The sequence below is a fragment of the Lissotriton helveticus genome, chromosome 1_1, assembly GCF_964261635.1.
Source record: "Lissotriton helveticus chromosome 1_1, aLisHel1.1, whole genome shotgun sequence".
In the NCBI taxonomy this organism is placed as follows: Eukaryota; Metazoa; Chordata; class Amphibia; order Caudata; family Salamandridae; genus Lissotriton; species Lissotriton helveticus.
In genome coordinates this window covers 609,454,411-609,471,189 of record NC_136057.1, presented here as the reverse complement: position 1 = coordinate 609,471,189, position 16,779 = coordinate 609,454,411, and the positions used below count along the sequence as shown (strand labels likewise).

Here is a 16,779-nt window from a genome sequence, read left to right as displayed (position 1 = left end):
TTAAATTCACAGGAGGAAAAACAAACATAAATGTTACATCATACATATTTACAAATCTCAGGGATGTCTGTCATGTTCGCAGGACGTATCACATTACATAGTAGTACATCGCTTCATGTAGCTTAACAGTGGTATATTACAAATGTTCCCGCCGTGTCGGCCCAGCGAGGAAGAGGATACCAGAAAATAAACAACAAGGAGAAAAAAAATAAGGAAGTGTGAAATGGGGGTGATGGTCATCTAACTTGGAGGCGTGGTGTGTGATTCGGGTCGGGGGTGTATCAATGCATTGGGGGCTCATGGGTGCTTTTGAGTAGTGACTACGAATTCCTGTCTGGTGTCGGGGAGGGCTATGGGTAGGTAGCGGGAGGCGTGCGGCATGTGCAGGGTGCCGGGTGGGGTAGCACCGTGGCGGTCAGGGTGGGACGTCGCCGGTGGGCGCATCAGTGGCGTTTTGTGGGTGGTCATGTGTTTCCCCGTCGAGGTCGTCAGGGTTAAGGTCTATACTCTCTTGGCAGTCTCTATGTAAGGAGCTTAGCATCCCGTCCCACATTGTCGCAATCGGGAACTTTCTCAGTCCCGCCGTTTCCTCATTGTGGAGGTTGATGCTTTCTGCCTTTGCCCAGTTGTCTAGGGAGGTGCGCCAGTGCTCCGCCAGGGGTGGGGTGGTTCGCTTCCAATGTTTTGTAATCAACCTTTTGGCCGTGAGGAGTACGAGGTCCCAGAAACGGGAGGGGACTTTATTGTGTTTGGTCCACTTGTATAGGCCCAGTATGCATGCTTCCCATGTGTGTGGTATCGGCATGGCCGTGCAGCGCTCTAGTGTCGGCAGCACCGCACGCCAGTATGTTTGAAGTTGTGGGCATTGCCATAGCATGTGTAGCAAGTCTGCTTCCCCTAGTGCGCATCTCGGGCAGCAAGCTGCGTCGCCCGGGAAGTACTGATTAATTTTGTCCGGTGTGAGGTACGCTCGATGTAGTATATAGAACTGGATCAACTTAAAGCGCGCATTTCGGGGGATGTTCTTAGGGCCTGTCAGTATAACCGTCCACTCTCTGTCCGTCCATTCCTTCCCCCTGTCAACTGCCCATTTGTCACGTAGCGGTTGCAAGGTGCACTGCGTGTGTGACAACAGTGCTTGTGTCAGCCAGTGTACCACATGCGTACCGTTTCCCATGACATGTAGGCTCTGTATCAGTTGATGTGTGGGTGGCTCCTCAGTGATGCTCCCCCATCGCTGCGTGTAAGCCATAACTATGGAGGTGTGCTGTAGGAACTGCCCCGCTGGAAGACCCGTGTCACTGGCCAGTGTCACGAAGGGTATCAGGGTGCCATCAGCGTATAGGTCCTCCATGGTGTCCACTCCCACGCGTGTCCAGTGTTCCAGTGCCACCTCCGTGACAACGGATGTGGCCTTGGGTGTGCCCAGGAGAGGGAGCGCCAGGGCGTACGGTGTAGTGTGTTTTGTTAGTTTTAAGCACCTGGTGTAGCATTTTACAGCCACGTCCGCATGTAATTGTGACGTTCTCCTCGTGCGCGTCAGGGGGTGGAACAGGGAGTGTATCTGTGTGTGTGATAGAATATCTGTTGCCGTGGCTGTGTCCTCTAGATTTTTCCCTGCGAGCCAGGCCGTCACCCATTGTAGTTGTGCAGCTAGATAATAGAGTTCAAGGTTTGGCACTGCGAGGCCACCGTCACTGACCGGCGTATATAATTTTCGCAGGGCCACTCTGGGTCTCCCGGTGTTCCATATCAGGTCTCTGACCATGGTTTCTAGCTCTTTAAAAGTGCGAACCGGGACGTATGTTGGGATGTTAGCGAAGTAATATAGGAGTCTGGGCAGGACGATCATTTTTGTCAATGTCACCCTGCTTGGCACATTGAGTGGGAGGGTCTTCCAGAAGGCAATCTGGGATCTTATGGACGTTATAGCTCGTGTCAGGTTGCCGTCTAGGATATCCGGAGGAGTTCTATATATATATATTCCCAGATACTTAAACGAAGTGTGGTGCCACGGCAGCCGTTCTCTATTGATCGTGACTTCAGGGTCTGGTGTGTCAGGAACGAACGCATACGCCCCTGATTTGGCCCAGTTGACTTTAAGGCCTGACATGGTCTCGAAGGACCAGAAGATTTCCGACAGCTCAGGCGGTAACCGGGTGAGGTCCCTGACATACAAGAGCAGGTCGTCAGCATATAGCGAGACGATGTGTACGCTGTCTGCCATTGGGATGCCCCAGTGTGTGCCTTTGGCTCGTAATACCTCAGCGAGGGGTTCTATAGCCAGTGAGAAGAGCAGCAGGGACAGTGGGCAGCCCTGTCTGGTGCCGCGTCGTACCCTGATGGCGTTGGATATCAGCTTGCCCGTGCGGACTCGCACCTCAGGGTGAATGTACAGTAATCCAACCAGTTCAATGTAGTCGTCCCCTAGCTCGAATTTGCGCAACACTGACAGCAAATAGGGCCAATCGACCGAATCGAAGGCCTTCTCAAGGTCCAGTACTAGACAACCCGATCTCGGCCATTCTCGCACCGCATAGTTCTGCACGCGGAACAACCTCCGTATGTTGTGGGAGGTGCATCTTGCGGGCACAAAGCCGTTCTGGTCATTGTGTATCAGGGCGGGCACCAGGGCTGCTAGGCGTCGAGCTAGGGTCGACGCCAGGATCTTATAATCTGTGTTCAGCAGCGCTAGTGGTCTGTACGATCCGAGGAGCATGCCATCACGGCCCGGTTTAAGAAGAGACACCAGTGTCGCCTCATTCATTGACCGGGGCAGAGCTGAGTCTTCCAGCGCGCCGAGTACACCCTGAGGAGTTCTGGGATCAGGATGTCGGAGCAGGCTTTATAGTATTCCGCCGGCAACCCATCCGGGCCGGGGGCCTTGCCATTCGAGAGGGCAAAGATGGCCTCGCGTAGCTCATCTGCCTCCAGCGGAGCTCCTAGGTCGTCCCGTTGGTCATCGGATAGGGCTGGTAGTGTTATGTCGTCCAGGTACGCAGTAATGGTCGGTTGTGTGGCCATTAGCCGGGACTCATACAGCGCACTATAGTGTGCCACGAAGGCCTCGTGGATTTTCGCCTGGGTGTATACCACCGGGCCAATAGCTGGACAGATCGCTGTCACGGGAGATGTGTGCTCCTCACGCTGTATCAGCCAAACCAATAGCTTGCCAGGTTTGTCCCCAGTGTGGTGTGTGCGGGCTGAATGGGCTGTGTAGTTGACATGTTTCAACCTAGCAATCAGTTTATCATGTTTCGCCTGTGCCTCCAATAAACTAGTGTTGGCGCCAGTGACCGCCGCCTGTTCCGCTTGCATCAAGTCCGACTCTAAGTGTCTGAGGTCAGCTTCTAATTGTCGTCGGGAGTGGGCTTGGGTGCCTAGGCATTGTCCCCTGATGACCACCTTAAACGCGTCCCATTCGGCCTGTGGTGTCGATGCCGTGCCATTGTTGTCCTCAAAATATTGCGCCGTTTGTGTGCTTATGGAGCTTCGAAATGGGCCATCCAGTAGCAGATCAGGCTGTAGCCTCCATGTGGGTATTGGGGGCCGTGGTTGCTCCCACGTCAGGTCTAGGAGATGTGGGTTGTGATCAGAGTGTGTGCGGCCCATGTAACAGGCGTCCGTGATATGTGGTAGGATCTCACTGGTTACCATGTACCTGTCAAGTCGCACATGTAGGGCGTGAGCTCCCGAGTAATACGAGTAGTGCCTGGTATGTGGGTTACGGCTGCGCCACGCGTCCTGTAAGTCCCATCGTGTGGACCACGCCTGAAGCGCGTTTGCCGCCTGTTGTGCCTGTGAGTTGGGTGGTGGAGGGTGGGAGCGGTCTAGTGCAAGATTGAGTGTGCTGTTGTATTCACCGCCGAGCACCCAGGGGACGCCATGCCAGGGGGCCAGTGTATTCGACATCTGAGCAAGGAAATCCGCCAGTCCTGTGTTGGGCGGGTACACGGAGACCAGTACCAGTGGGTTCCCGTCCAGTCTACCGTGGACCGCGACGTACCTCCCCCCGGGATCTGTGTGCACATCTAATGTTGTCCATGGAACGCCCGGCCTGACCCACACCAGTGTCCCTTTAGCATAGGATGAGAAACCTGTGGCATACAACTGCCCACGCCATCTACGACGTAGTGTGGGGATTTCTGTGACGTTTAGGTGTGTCTCTTGTAGGAGGGCGATTTGAATGTGGTGTCGTTTGAGGTACGAGTAAATTTGGTAGCGACGTGTTGGTGTGTGTATACCTCTCACATTCCACGTACATATCTTACTAGTAGACATTACTGTGCTTGAACAGTTCCAATCACCCAGTCCGCCCATTCCCTCCCCGTGCACCCCATGGTCGCCATCGAGCAATCGCCCCCAGTACTCGTGCAGATACATATGATTACACACCACTTCATTGAGATCGAAGGAGGGGATAGTAACATGGCTATCGGAACAGTGAGCCATTGAACATTATGTACATTCAGAATACCAAAAGGTCGGATGCGAAACTTGCTCCCGTCCATACTCTCTAGGAGAGCAACAAAGTCTAAATCTAAGGGGGTGGTTGTGCTATGCGCACAGTGACAGCAGTCACGAGTCAGTAAAGTCGTTATGTGAAGGCCTGCCTCCTTCCCGGGAAGGACGTGCCGGTCTAATCCGCCCTTGCATACAGGGAACCCCATTAGTACATGTAGGAAATACCATACTTTACGTGTCCCAACCGATCCGCTGCCAGGCGAGGCGTCTCCGCAGCTGTGCGTCGGTCAGGTGCAGGCATCCATTGTCACTCATAGTCCCTTGCCCTCCGGGGGGGGGGTGCTTGGCATGAGTCGGCTCCACGCTGGACTTCCTGTAGCAAGGATGTAGTTCGTTGTGGTGTGTGTCTTCCGCTGTCGCAGCGTTGCGATCTGGCCTGCGTGTTCCAGCGGGATCTAGTGCCGTAGTCCATGACAATGTCTCCAAGGAGTGCCGACCCCTCTGTGTGGTTAGCTGATGTAGTCCGCCGTTTGCGGAGTGACGTCCGGCCTATTTCCTGATGTTTGTGAGTCCGGTATGCCATAGATGGCCTCGTCATCACTGGGGAGATCCTGCACGCTTCCGCCCGCCGCGTCGCTCCGCACAGGCGATCTGCTGGGCTCCATCACCAGGCGGAGGGCATCTTGTTTCTCCTGCCTCGCGGCGTCTGCTGGGTAGGGGGGGGGTACGGGGGGAGGGGGGGAGAGTTCTTGTCGTTTCTTGTGCACCGGTCTGCGACCGTTGGCGGGGTCTGCGCCTCCTTCTCCTGCCCCCGAATTGTCGCCGGGGCACGGGGCCCGTGGCCTTTCTGGGGTCAGTGTCCACCCCGCTGTCCAGTCAGGATTCCACCTCTGTTGGGTCATTGAAGTGAGTGCACTCCCCAGCCACCACTCTCAGTTTCGCAGGAAACAGCAGAGAGTATTGCAGTCCCAACTGTCTCAGGCGTTTCTTCACCTCTAGGAAGGAGTGTCTTTGCCGCTGTACCTGTACAGTGTAGTCCGGAAAGAACATCACAGACATTTTCAATCCGGATCTCGTGGAGTTTGCGTGTTTCGCGCAGGATGGAGTCCCTGTCTCGATAGTTCAATATGCGGAGCAGCATGGGCCGTGGGTTGGAGCCCGTTGCTAGAGGTTTGGTGGGGACTCTGTGGGCACGTTCTATCACGAAATGTGGGGAGAGCGACCCCTCCGGAAGTAAGTCCTTCAGCCACCGTTCCATGTGCTCCTCCGGGGTCTTCCCTTCCCATTTCTCCGGGACCCCAACCAATCGCACGTTATTTCTTCGTGCCCTACCTTCCGCATCCTCGGCTCGGTCCTCCAGGAACTCCACCCTGTTTAGTAAGTCCTGGATCTGCTTGTGCGTTTGGTCGGCTTGGGGCTTAAGCACCTGCATTCCGCCCTCCAGAGTCGTGGTGCGGTCCGCCAGTTTTTTATGGTCTGCTCTCAAGTGTGTCAAGTCTATGACCACGCTATCAATTTTTGTGGCCAGGGAGGTGCGAGTGAGCTGTATAGATTCTTCTAATCTCTCCATTGCAGCCAGCATGGTATCCAGCTTTGTCGTTGTTTGGTCTGGGTCGGTGCTCTTCCCGGACTTGTCCATCTTGCCCTTTGTGTTTGTGCCGCCGGTTCCAGTTCGCGTTCTAGGCCCGTTAGACATCTGACTCGTTGCGTCGCCTCCGCCCCAGCGGCGCGGTCTGTCTCAGGTGGACTAGCTAGCGTGTATGTCAGCCTCTCGGCTACCGCGGCCTGGGTGCGGGCAGGTGTGCGTGACTGCGCCTTTGCTTCGGCAGTTAGTGGCGTCTCGTGCCAGCTAGGCCGCTGATCCCTCTTTGGCTTGTGGTATTGTGTCGGTGTGAGCCCCCCAGTGATGCTATTGGTGTGGCTGTGGGTCGTGCGGGCATCCGCGCCGCCCACGTGGCGCAGTTGTCTTCGTGGACGCTGTGCTTCCCAGGCTGCGGACGTCCGTGTCCTCTTGCCACTCTCAGTCGACCGGTGGGTGTCCTGGCACCCAGTGGATGCTCCTGAGTCAGCGCAGCAACAGCGTCATCAAGCCTGATCGGCCCTGCTGCCCAGACTTCCCCCACTCGTTCCGCACGGGTGAATAGCGCCCTTAACTTTAGTCACCTGGCGTTGGGGCGAGTGTTTGGGCCCTCTTGGGTGGCAGCTGCAGTTCTCCGTGTATGGTGGATCAGCTCCGCCTTTCCCACCTCCAGTCCGCGGCAGTCTGGTCGATATTGCCCGGCCTTGCGTCGTCACCCTTATGGGCAGGCTTCAGGGCGGGCGGTGCGTGGTGAGCGGGACCTCCGGCTGGGTCGGGCCGGGCCCCGGGCGCTTCAGTCGTGTCACCGTGCAGTGCGCCGGATTTGTAAGCAGGCCGCAGCCTTTGGCCTATCGCGCCCACCAGAGCCTCGGCCTGGCCTGGGTGCTCGCCGAGGTCGGAGGCGATGTGTGCGCCTTGGGCGTCCCGGATTTCTCGGTGCGGTGCGGATGCACCGATCTCCGCCAAAGTCGGTGGGGTGCTCAAGGGTGGTGTCCCGCAGGTGCGCCGGCGGTTTTCGGCCGGCTGAAATCGGCTGTTCTCCGGATAAGTGCACCGGGAAGGGGAGCTCGGAGCGGAGCTCTACCCCAAGGCGGCCATTCACGTTGCGCGATTAGCCACGCCCCCCACTCAAGTACCATCCAAGATATATTACACTTACTGCAAATTGTAGTTGCACACTATGGGTCACTTACTTTAGCTTCCACTTTGCCATGAAACTAGGCAAATGTACTTTAGGAGCTATTCAACTTTAAAGAAATCTGGCATGACCCTGTTATTATTGTGGTATTATTCTCCTGCTAAGCTCGTTTACTTACGACATTATACAATACTTAATTTGTTTTAGTTACTTTTTTGGTACTCTTTTCAACAGTTAAAATAGGTTCATCACTTTAACACTGTAGGGAAGAATCTTCCCTCTCCACAACAGTTCCTAAACTCACCCTTCAAGTCACGTCATTGCTACTGCAATCTTTGCACTTTATTTTAATGAACAATTGCATTTCTCCCCATGTCGACTGCTCTAAGGATCGTACACAGATGTGGTCAGCTGAAATCATAAAAAGAAGATGACTATTGGAAAGAAATATGAAGAATCTAGCATTTAAGAATCCGCAAAGGAATGCTAGACGAGGATGAGGTGAGGTTCAAGCTGGTAAGTGCATCATCAGCAACACTTGTGGCAATCAAAGACACACTGATTAGTGCATTTTCCCTAAACCAATTTAGAAGTGAAGATAATTTACAAGATTTCAATCCAAGATGGGAATTGTGGGACAAATCCAATTTTCCAAAGGACAACCATCATATACAATCATTCGAATAAATCAGATGCTTGTGCGTGCAACCGTATTGCAATCTGTTCTTTACCGTGATTTAGGGATTTCTTGCATCAATACAGGCATTGGAGATTATTCTTTTTGGCCCTGCGGGGAAAAAAGCTAGACGGATCTGGAAATATTGATGTCCTTAATGTACCCAGGCAGTTTGCTACAACTTTAGCCAATATTTTAGTTTTTATGGTTGGTAGGGTAATAGGTCATTAAGATTCACATTCGGTTTTGGGTTTCCTAGTCTTATGAAATAACAATCAAAGCCATTTGTTTTTTTAACAGGCAGGTGTCCCTGTCCACCGCTCATTTGGAGGAGTTGCATCCCTTCATCCACAGACACTGCATTTAATACACATTTCAAGGTGAGCCCTGAGGAACAGCACTTACCCATTTCTCATCAGAACCTTTGATCCACAATTATTTACTTTACTAGGTGTAGGTATTTCCTCAACAAAGCCAAAAAGGTCCGAATTTTCCACCTCCAATCCAGAAGAGTGCAGTCTTTACAGATATATTGCAAACTCCTTTGCGATCTCTACTTTTGCTATATCTTCTTTGCTAGTCAACAGGGGGGCTCCTTATTCATTACTGCACCAATCCACCAATGGCCCTCCTCTATTTTAATAAGACACACAATTTTGCTTCAGCTTCACACAGTCTCTTGGGCGGCCATAAATCAATTACGGGCTTCACACTGCTCAAAGCAAAATTAAATTATATCCTTTTGCGTTCCAGCTATGCCTCAACCTCACCACCCACAGTCTCCAAATTTCACTTTTCTAGGTATTTGGAATATTCAACATATTGTATCTTGCTCCCTCCTCTTTTCCACTAGAGTGGAAATAACTTAAGCCCTTACTACAATTTATGGAGGTATTCCATTAAATCACTGTAGATTGTACTGTTCCAGTACTTTCTTTAAATGTGTGTTTGTGGTTTCCCTGATCTTATCTAGCAGTATCACAGGTCTATGTTCCCAGGTACCTTTGCGCTGTCCACACAAGTGGAATTTCATCCACATGGAAGATATATATGCTATCCACCCCAATCTTGGAATGTTACATCATAAACCTGTACGTGGAGACATGGAGGTTAGGACGTAATCTATTCTAAGCAAAGTTTTATGTACATCTGAGTAATATGAAAATTGCTACCCCCAGGGTATCCTTGCTTTTATTTGTCAATTAGAATCACAGCATTAGCAAATAGGTTCAGCGGTATGGGTCCAACTGAAGCTGTTCTTACCTACCCAGATCAATACACGCCCCACTCCCAGTTTTACAAAATTCATTTCGCCCCCTATAATCACCAGTACCTTAAATAATTTTATTTTTCTGGCGTCTAATCTTTCAATTGTACTATTCTGTAAGCCTGGCAAAAAGTATACTAATAAAAGAGTAATGTGTTCTCCTGCTCTGCAACCCAGATCTGTAACATACATCCCGGTTGGTTTGCTCACCTCTCACCATTCAGAAATGGTGCGGCTCTCCTTTATAGTAGGGCAACGTACCTGGATGCTGATGCAAAGCCTGTAGATACTAGGGAGCAATATCCTATTCTTCCCAGGATCTGGCCAGTCCAGCTAACCAGGTATGCCTCCTCCTAGAGTATCACACTATAGGTTTGGTTTGAGGAGCCTGATCGAAACTGTCTCCCATCCTATTAATGTTGCTGTATACAAACTGAAGAGCTTCTCGGGAAGCTCCATATGGATCATGATTTTGCTTTTGACTCCATAAGGTCTCAGCACACTGTCAAGGGAAGGCAGGTCCCCATGATAGTTATTTTAAGTCAACCAGGTGCACTTAGTCTAACAGTTCCCTAGCATCCTCCTCCTCCCCCAAATGGGTCTAAAATCACACCCCAACTCGTGTGCCAGTCTCCCAGTTAACATAAAAACAAACTCTAACTGCTTGTACAAATGATTAGGCTTCATGAGGGAAATTATGCTAAGGTTAGATGGGGACCAGGAGGCAAGCTCACCAAAGAAATACCAGTGAGTTAGGGGGTACGCCAAAGCTGCGTACTAGCCCCCACTCTTTTTAGCCTTTATGTAAACGATATCCCTCAATATCTGGAAGGTTGTAAAAATGATTCCTCCAGGTTGGGTGGCGAAGTAATACCTGCATTAATTTTTGCAGACGATACCATCTTGTATTGACAAAGGCCTCCAGATAAATTCCAGTAAGACCAAATACATGTCCATTAATCCACATAGATCATTTAAAAAAAACCCTAGAGCTAAACCACCAAAAGCTAGAGAATGTAGATAAGTTTAACTATCTTGGTATCACATTGGATACGAAATTGTCTTGGAAGCACCAACTTAACAAAAACAAAGTAATCTTGCTTCAAAATTGATCCCCTATTACTAAACAACATGGGGGGAGGTACCTCAAAGGCTGTATCGCCTGCTATTGAGGTTTTTAAATTTAAGGCACAGACAGCAGCTCTGTATGGAGCAGAGATATGGGGCCCTCAATGTAAAAGAAATTTTGAAATTGGGGAGAACAAGTTTGTCCGGAAACTGCTTGCCCTCCCAATCAGGACCCCGCTGATCCCCGTAATAATGGATCTAAATTTGAAGCGTACTGATAACTATGCTGCACTACGCCCCCTTTTATTTTGGGTAAGAATTTGGTCCACACCGGAGCTCCTACACTATAAAAAGGGCCTACAAGAGATAATGACTTTTGGTTGCTTCAAAGCCATATCTTGGTTCCAACATTTGTCATTTTGGTTTGAGAGAATAGGCCTATCACATTATTGGGAGGAGCCCATGGAATTAACCACGGCATGTAGTAAGGTAGTGAAGACAGCTTTTTGGGCTTACGTTAATGATAAACTGCTTCATGATTCTAACCAAGGATCGCTAACAGCTTCTTTCCTCATGTTCAAAGATATAGCCCGCTTTGAACCATTTTTTATGAGGTGAGCACACAAATTGTGAAATTCCTATACCTAAAATATAGATACGTGGTACTGCAGACGAATAAAAACAAATCTAAATGGGCCAATAACAGTGCTGAAAAAGATTACGATAAGTGCACGTTTTGTATAGGTGAGACCAAGGCTAAAGAAGATGATGCTCATATTTTATTTTTCGGTCCCTTATACGTTGCCCCAAGGAAAAAATGGATCAAACCTCTCTGTATTAACTTGAATATTAGGCATTGCCGAGAGGCGGAGCGTATAATAAGGACAGATACAACGCCACTTGTGGTTTTCTGTGTAGCTAAATTTTTGTTCAATGTGATGATCATTAGAGATAAAATAGGGTTGAAATTGTGACAGACGTCTAAACAGTTTCACACATTATGAATACATTCCTGTAACTGCATTTTAAATTGAAAGTATTGCCAAATGAACTCTCTCCGATGCTGTATTTAACAATGGTGGCGACGCTAGTCACTTATCTTTTCTTAGTTGTTTTAAATTGTAAATAGGTTGAGGGCCGTTGTGACCCTTTTTTATCGATTGTTAACTTGTTTAACTGTTTTTATATACTTTATATTTAAAAAATATTTATTTATTGTATAATCTCTTTTTAAATTTACATTAGGTTACGATTATGGAATTGTCACTGGAATCACCCTTCTTATGTGCCAAAGTCAACTCGCGATTATGTTTAATTGGTATGCTTTTATCTATGTGCTTTCTGGGTCTAAATGACCGAAATAAAGTAATAAATGAAATGAAACTCAGTACCGATTGAGCTTAATTAGTAAATAAGGTCTAAGAAGGCCATTAACTCCCAAAATGAACAGTGCTATTTAGCACAGAGCAGACAGATAGGAATTTAGGAACAACTCATCAAATATTTTAATACTAATATTATTTTGAATGCCTTATTCTCTACTGTGTGTGTGACCTGGGAATGTAGAATTAACTTACAGATCGGGCTGGTTTCACCCAGACTAGTTCAGGTATCATTAAGGGGAAGGATATCTTTCTGACGGGCACACTTAGCAGGGAACATAAGAGGACCATTGTATTTTAGGCCTTACTGTCATACTTTTCTTAACAACTTCAAATGTTCTATGGTGGATTTGCACAGCCAGGATAGGGTCAATGAAAGAGATAGTGGCATCTGTGGGAGTCCTTTCACTCTTGCTATCTGCAGGATAGAGGTTGTGTCTCTGAAACTGAGGAGGCCGGTGATACATGCCTTGGCTTTGCTCTTTATAGGACGTGCAGGGACTGGGAATTGGTGGGCTATCTCAACTGAGTAAAGTCTGGACAGACCCTTTGGCGATAGTACATCCAGTATGAGTGATTCAACAAATAGCTCCACAGCAGGTCCCTTGGTTCACTAGAGCACTCTCCCATTATGTGTTAAGCGTTCTCCAATCTTACTGCCCATGGCGAGATTGATGGTTCCCTTTTCAATTTCCCTCAATTGTTTGGAGCTCTTCCAGAGACCCACCTGTAGCAAATGGAGATCTAGAGCCACCACATTTACTTTTGTGTTCTAAAATTCTACTAGAGGCTCTCAACGTTGCTAATCCTTCCTTTAGGAATGGGTCCAAACCACTTCCCCACCCGCTCCCCAGATTCATTTCAGACGATCGTTTTGGCTTCTCTTATAGGTGCTTTTGTTTTTTTAACAAAACAAAATTGTCGATTCGGTTGTGCTAATACATAGGAAGCCCTCTCTCGGCTCAGGCTGTAACAGAACACGGTGCCCTACCCTCTCTTACATTCAGTAGGATCTTAGTCTATGTCACCATTGGCCAGCAGCGGTGTCCCTTCAATCTGTGCACCTAAGCACGCTTCCTGCATTAAAAGAGATGGGACAAGTGCGAAAAACAGTCTTTTTGGACCACAGCTGATGCCAAAAGTATTGAAGGAGGTCCTGGACAGCATCAAGCCAAGGAAAAGTCATTCCTTTGTGCAAGTCTTCAATTAGCCCTTCAGCAGAAAGCAATTTCATTAAAAGCAAAGTGTTATTTACAAAAGTTAAATTTAGGGATCAGTGGACTTTATGTTTGTGAGCAAGTGTGCATGAGTTTTTTTTCTTAAAGGACAGAGCAAGAGGCTGCTGTTTCTTCATTTAAAGGTTAAAGGTCTCTTCGACTCAGAGGAGAGGCATGTGACCAAAAACAGATAAGGCAACTGAAACAAATAACTTCTGGTGGTCAGAAATTAAACTTTGAGCCAAAAATATTTTGCTTAGCGCTTAAGCCGTGCAGGGAGTATGCTAATGGCTGATACCAATACAATACAGTATTTCATCTTAGTTACAGGAGCTGCATCCCACTCTTGTGGATGCATGAGATTTCACCAGGTGAAGGTGCCACCTTTTATGCTCAGGAAGGAGCCGGGCACATGCTCAGGACATACTATTCAGGCAAGAAAAACACCTCTCCAAACCGAATCCTATTGTCCACTGCCTGGGACCAGTACACAACTCTACAAGAGACCCATTAACAGGCATGTGACCCTGGACACTGGCAGCAGGCACATTTGGTTACGCAGAGAAATGACAACTTTCTTAAAGTGTAATTTCTAAAATGGCAACTTTAATCAGAGAACCATTAAGTTGAATTTTAAATTAGTAATAAATTAAATGCTTGAATCATCGCTTTGAATTGTTATAATGTAATCCAGTCTTTTCCTATGGGAGGGCTTGCCTTCTCAAAGTGAAAAGCGACAGGTTTTTCACTGCCAGGACATTTAAAACATTAAATACATGTGTCCTTTTTAAATGCCTTGCACCCTGGCCTGTGGGAATTTATGGCTTGTAGGAATTGATGGCCTATGTTTAGGGTGACTTACAGGAATTACAAAGAAAGGTTTAGGCCTGGCAAAAGGTCTATTTTGCCAAGTCAAAATGGAAGTTTAAATCTGCACACGAAGACTGCAGGGGCAAGGCTGGAAACATGTTTACAGTGAAGTAGGTGCCACAGTAAGTGTTGCAGCCCGCTTGTAGCATTTCCTTCACAGGCCTTAGGTACATGTAATACCAAATATTAGGGCCTAATTGGTGTATGCCAATTTATCTGTTTAGCAACGAGAGCATAAGCACTTTTACCTCTGGTTGGCAGAGTGCACAGAGCACTATGGCCAGCAAAAATGGGTACGTCAGATAAGGTAAAAATCTGTAGGAATACCATGCAAATGTTGGTCACCTCCAACTGACATCACTAGAAAAACCAGTTGATCTCATCCACGCGTGACACTGAAGCTTCATGCTAGTACAGACTGCCCTGCCTAATTAGTCAGTAGTGTCCAGACCAGTACAAACGACTCACTTTGCTGCATCTTGGATAATCTGCACTAAACTGGTGTGAAATTCATCAGGGACTGTCCGCAAGATTTCACTAACCATTATCCCACAATTCATGCGAGTATCTACCATAAAGAGGCAGTGGCATTGACGGAATGAAGGGCAAGACTGCAGAGGAAAACATGAGTTTCCAAATGCCTCTATACAATTGGATTCTAAGTAGGAAACCAATCTGGGTTTGGGTTCTGCCAGAGGGAGGGGAGGAAGGGGGGAGGGGAGGAAGGGGGGGAGGGGAGGAAGGGGGGAGGGGAGGAAGGGGGGAGAAGAGGAGGGGGAAGGGGAAGGGATCACCCAGGGCAGGTCTGTGGCATCTAGCTACTTGCCTATTTTCTGGTGGACAAGAGCAAGGTTTAATCGATGTGCCCATCACAGTATCAGGAAGAGCTTCTCTGAAATGTATTAGTTGTTCCATAGGGGACTGCCTGGGCTGCAGAACTTCTGTGATCACATTAGCCTTGATTTCAATGAATGGCAGCTGTAAGTCTAAAACCTCAGCTGCACACCGGATGACCACAGCAAAAGGCTTGGCGGTACTCAACCCATTGTTGGGAGGGGGTCCAACCTCCTGCAAATCTATGCATAGGTTGTTGTCTTCATAATATTGGGTATCTTCCTCACGGTCACTGCCTAGCTTATGCTGCCTTTGATCAGAGGGGGGGACTCCCTCTGGAGAACCAGTGTTTTTCTAAATCAGAATGAGTTTAAACTGGTTAGGACCAGCACATGATGACGACTTCGGTTGAGTTCTGTTCAATATCGGATTAAACAATCTGTTTTTCCTCAGTCGTTGATAGGTTTGGAGGCAGACTGAACTGGGCAGGAACCAGCATGGATCATGAATGCTGGGTTCAAAGTCGGGATGGGTGTCTGCCTCAGAGACAGGAAAGACCCTACATGAGAATCGAGAGGCACAGGCAGCGTTGAGGACGAATCCACCAACGGTAATCCGACTGGAGGCCTCCTTTGATCTGTGGGGCTCAAAGGGGCAGCAGAGGTAGCCAGAAGACTGCTGAAAATCCACAACATGGCCTCTATCTGTTATGAGTTCACAGACTGACCCAGGAAATCAGGGCAATGTGGGGGGAGAGAAGCATCAGGTTCTCAGTAGATCAGTACAGAGACAATAGACACCTTCTTGTCCCTACGACCTCAAACAGATTGGCAGAACGGAGAAGAATCCCACTTCGTTTTCTAGCATTTCTTCTTGGACTTTGGCGATTTTGAATGGGAGGAAAATCCTTCGCTGGAACAGCTTGAGAGCAGAAACGGTCCGCGTCTTTAATTTATACCAGAAGCAGACCTGAGATGCCTACCTTCTGTGTTCACTGATGTAGAATTTCGTTTTGTGGTCCCAGATCACCTTGGAAATCATAGGGCGCAGTCCTTGTACGACCTGGGAGTTGTGTGACAATACTAGACACTAGAGACAGACCACAAGAGGATCCGTCACAGACCTAAGTTTGTGACAATCTATACAAGGCTTAAACGCTGTAGTTTTAGGCAGGGACATGTTCCCTTGTACACCGTGAAAATATTGCAAGTCAAATTAAAAGTATGGAAGGGAGCTACAGATCCAAGTTCAAAACTCTGGACAGAAAGGAATGGAAATCTGAGTGTAGGGGGAGCAATTATAGGTCGTCAGTGTCGCTTCCAGGGCGGGATTACGCAGACATTGAGCCATATGACATTATCTGCTAGAGAGCAGGACAAGTGCTCTGAAAAATCTCCAGTCTGGCACCTGGGGGTGTTCACAAGTGAGTCATCTGTACTTTCTAATGCACACTTCTAACTGCAGAGGTAATTTCACAAAATTAGAATCTATTCACAACAAGCATTGGCATAGCCAATAGGTCTCGCTTTTGGGACCGTATAAGTATTTATTATGCAGTACAATATCCTTGGTGCAACAACATCAACTGTTGCATGGCTAAAAACCTATAAGGTCCCAAAGTCGAGACCTATTGGCTATGCCAATGCTTGTTTTTAGAGGCCTGGCATGCAGTTTTAAATGTAGGCTGGTAAGAAAGGTGCCTACCCGAGGGGCAAGGTCTAGAGAGAAATAAGATCGGAAGAGAGGTGAGTTATAATGAGATAGCAAAAATAGAAAGGTGAAGCACAGAATGACAGGTCAGGTAAACAAAGTAGCGAGGCAGAGAGGCAGGTAGAGCCAGTGGGATGAAAAATAGAAAGATATGAGAAGTAGAGAGAAACAAGGTGCAGATGAGGTAGAGAGATGAGGCTAATACAGAGGAAGGGCGAGGGAGAAGTAGAGAATAGTGAAATAGGGAGAGAGAGACAGAGGTAAGACAGATGTATTAAACGAGCTAGACATTGGAAGCAGAGAGAATGAACGGAAACAGTGAAGGAGATAGAAAGCGAGATGAAAGCAAAGGTGGTGATAGATGGAGTGGAAGAGGTAGAGAGAACATTGTAGACAGAAAGAAATAAAATAATGGGAAAGGTGAGGGAAAGAGGACATCAATAAAAAGAGAGACATAGAAGGAAAATAGGTGAGTTAAATTGAGAAGCTAGCAAAACGAAAGTGAAAACCAAGGAGAAACCCCACCCCACATTCACTCTCTGTGCTCATGGATTTCCACAGAATCCCTTCAGTT

General features: G+C 48.1%; 1 protein-coding gene across 2 annotated transcripts in view; it reads right to left on the bottom strand.

Annotated features, from left to right (window-relative positions):
- The window catches only part of STK38L (serine/threonine kinase 38 like), a 456,714-nt gene that overhangs the window by 211,017 nt on the left and 228,918 nt on the right, over positions 1-16,779 (bottom strand). The gene's annotated exons all lie outside the window — the stretch shown is intronic.